Raw genomic sequence first — 3,925 nt, 5'->3', positions numbered from 1 at the left:
TCTACCACTTAATGTACATGTCCAAACTCTCATGCAAGTGTAGAAGGAAAGAAAAAGAAAACAAAGAAAAAAAATAGAAAAAAAATAAAAGTGAAAAGAAAAGGAAAATAAAATATATAATTTATAAAGTAACTTACCTCCTCGACAACGATGTCAAAAACTTGACACAATCAAAAGATTAATGTCTTATCCCAAGTGCAGAAGTGTCAAAGTAATAAATAACCCGATAAGACCGAAGTCAAACCACATGGAGGTAAACCATATAAATTACAAATAATATATATATTTAATAAAACAAAGAGTTTATGATAATTTTATGAGATTTTGATGTAAGGATTAAACAAGGATAAAACAATTATCAAGGTTAGAGGATTCACTAATGGTATTTCAAATAAGTTTAATATAAACTCCTTTTTGTTACTCAACTGGAAACCACACACAAAGGAGTTTCCAATCGGATTATAAATTGTTAACATGATTACATTAATTATCATATTTGAATAATGTTAATATTTGTAAATGTTGTCAGGTATTTATGATGTTAATTTATACTAACAACAAATCAAGTTTCTTTCATAGCACAAGTGTCGGTTGAACTATATAGTAGGCTATAAAAGGGTCAAGCATTTATTGTATCAAATGTTATACAACATAAATCTTAATTAACTATTTAACAAGCAAAATATTAAGAGTGAAAAAGATAACAAATACAAAATATATTAGTGTCAAATATTAAAATCCATGTTGAGTTACACTATACTTATTCTTACATCATTAATGTAACATTTTCACCTTGACATAATAAACTTAACTAAATATAATGAAAGAGAGAAACATAACTAAACAAGATAAGAACATAAATAAGATATAAGTTAACTAAGGAAATGAAATGAAAAACATAAAAAAGAGATTAATATAAAATAAAATAAAACTTGAATATTAAAAAATACAAAGAAAGAAAGCAATAATATAATCTTGATCTGAAAACCAAAATATCCAAATGCATGACAAATGCTATCTTTTATAGGCTAAAATTTAGAATTACTGATTTGATGATTAATTATTGAGTGGGTGACCACATCTTGACTTTATGAAAATCCTCATCTCATTATCTGAATAAAACATCTTTTATAACATCAAAATCTAATAAATAGTCTTCATGAAAATTTTAAAAAAATTTCTCAACTTTCCAGCAAAAAAATAATTGGTGCATTTAAACTTTTAGAACTTGACATATGGGTTGAACACTAAACAATGTTTAGGTTATAGGACAGATTCTGACTTATTCATTGTTGCTATAATTTAAACTTGAAAACAACATTTTTTAATGTTGGACTCTTATGAAAGTTTTACCCTATGCCTTAGCTTTCCATCCAAATAGACTAGACTTAAATCCAAGTTCTACATCTCTATTTATGATTTAATAACCGAATGGTGTTCTAGTTTGAGTTCCACGAGCATCTCTTTTCTAAACTTAGCCCTGTCTTTTTCTTCTCAATTTCAATAGTTAAACTCATCGATTAATCCTTTGATCTATGTGATAAGACTATATTTAAGATGAACATTTACCATAAATTCAAGGTATCTTATATTATCAGAATTGTTATTATAAAACATGCTTAAGTTAGGGAATTTAATAATACTTTAAGTGCAATATGATGATATCAAACCTTGATAAAAATACACTTTTAAATACAAATCAGAACCACTAGTCATAAATTAAACTATGATGATTAATCAAGTATGATTTGATAGCGAATAAGTTTTAGAAATTGAGAATTAGAATGCAATTTATATAGAGAATTAAAATTCTAGACTAGAAAATCAAGTAGAGACTTGATTGAATATTTTTTAAAAAAATTATAAAATAATATATGTGATATTATTTAGTGAGAAAATTGATATTTTATCATTTATAAGATTTTTAGGTATCCTTATAAATAAAATGCTATACCTTTACACACATATACACACACACACTACACAGTATAGTACAAAATACTAAAAAATAAAAAATAAAAAAGTTAGCACTTAAAGGCATAACAATCATTCTTTTCTAAAAGAGTTTAAGAGATTTTTTATTGGTGGTTCGTGTGGATTAGACCATTAAAAGCAAGACATTTAGACAACTTATGGTTTGTAATAACCCAACATTGAAGTAATTATTCAAAGCTAAAAATAACATTTAATCTTTAGTTAATCTTTGTATAAATCATAAATAACTCTAGATTTGTCTAACAGGATCTTGAGACTCCTAAACAAATTTACATTTATCATTGTCACTACGTGTATATGTTTCAGGAAACCCATCACCTTGATGATTTTTTAGGTTCTCTTCTTAGCTAGAATGATTATACTAAAGTGAAAGATGAATTTAAAGCTAATATATCTAAAGAGAAGAATAAAGCCAAACTTTAGATTGTGATACCATGCATGTGCAGATCTGCAAAGCATTGTTGAAAGAACTTTGCACATAACATCACTGTCATGTGTGACATTTTATATGTGCTCTTAAGGGTTTGTAGGTCATTTATAATTGTCTAGGCAAGCCTTTACGGTGACACAATCTTTAGAAAGTTAAGTATGGAATATTTTATGATATAGTGAGGATTCTCATAAGTTACAAGGGTTGTGTTCTTGCTCACAAACTCACAAACTCATGAAGTCATAAAGCTTGTCTCACATACAAGTCTTTTTCTTTAGTGACTGAATTGTTTAGAGAATCTCATATAAGAATGATGTGTGTAGCTCTTGTTCAGTATAAGAGTTTGAGCATTACTCATTTACATATCATCATGCCTTATCTTTTTAGATAAATAGAGTCATCTGTATACACTCAGTGATGCATGCAAGGGGGTTTGTTGTTACATGGGTGGAAGAGTGTGCATATATAATTGCATCATTGCGATGACATTGTTAACTATTTGTATTTGGTTAAAGAGTTATTAGAGTACTAAAGGAATTAGGGTTTTTATGGTAAATAGGTCAATTATTCTCCCTTGTCCAAGAGTTTTATTGACTACACAAAATATTTTAGGTGAGGAGTAGAAAGGAATGAACTAACTTTTTTATTTAGTTTCTCATAGACAACACCAACAATAAATTCAAGAAAAAAATTCATATAAAAATTAAGTTTTCCATAGTCTGTGAAACTTGGCCATAATGTGTGAGTTCCACTTCATGTTTAGCTTGTGTTTGGACTTACGTAATCGTGAGAAAATAAGTCTTTAATGGAATAAGGGACATTTCAATGCTTAAGTCGATAAAAGTAAGGGATAAATAATATAAGAGAAAAATCAAAGTAGGTGCAATGCAAGAGAAATTATGAGTTTGATAATGTCTAATAAGGTGCAAGATGAAGTTTTGTAACATAAGAGAAAACTAAAAGTAAGTTTTATGGCCTATGAAGTTTGTCTTCTATTTACCAAGTGACTTAAGGTATTTGAAAATCTGTCATGTTGGCTTATCTCAAACTTAAAGAGCGGTGTTGCAATCAATTAGTGGAAATCTTGGTGTCCACCATTAGTTGTAATGTTTAACATTTTTATTGGTGAGAAGGCTGATGAACATCAATGCTATGTTGGTTAAAAATAACCATTAATCAAGAAAATGCACTTGCCTTTTATAAAAAGTGATATGCTGCCATTGTTGGCTATAAAAGGTGGTGCCTTATATAAAAGTATGTACTTGACAATAAATAAACTAAAAATGTGAAAAAAATATATGAAGTTTGTCAAAAACAAAAATGCAAAAAAAAAAAAAGAAATCTAATAAATCAAATGTTGAAAGAAGAATTTTTTTTTTTAAAAAAAGAATCAAAATCAACTGATGTTAAACCTTTGAAATCCGTGACCTTGGTCATAAGCCAAGAACTAACCCTATAAAAAGCAAACTCTAAAACATAATGCAGAAAAATTCTAAATCA

Source organism: Populus euphratica, unplaced genomic scaffold (assembly GCF_000495115.2).
Source record: "Populus euphratica unplaced genomic scaffold, PopEup_1.0 scaffold112.1, whole genome shotgun sequence".
NCBI lineage: Eukaryota > Viridiplantae > Streptophyta > Magnoliopsida > Malpighiales > Salicaceae > Populus > Populus euphratica.
Note: the sequence above shows the minus strand (reverse complement) of the source record.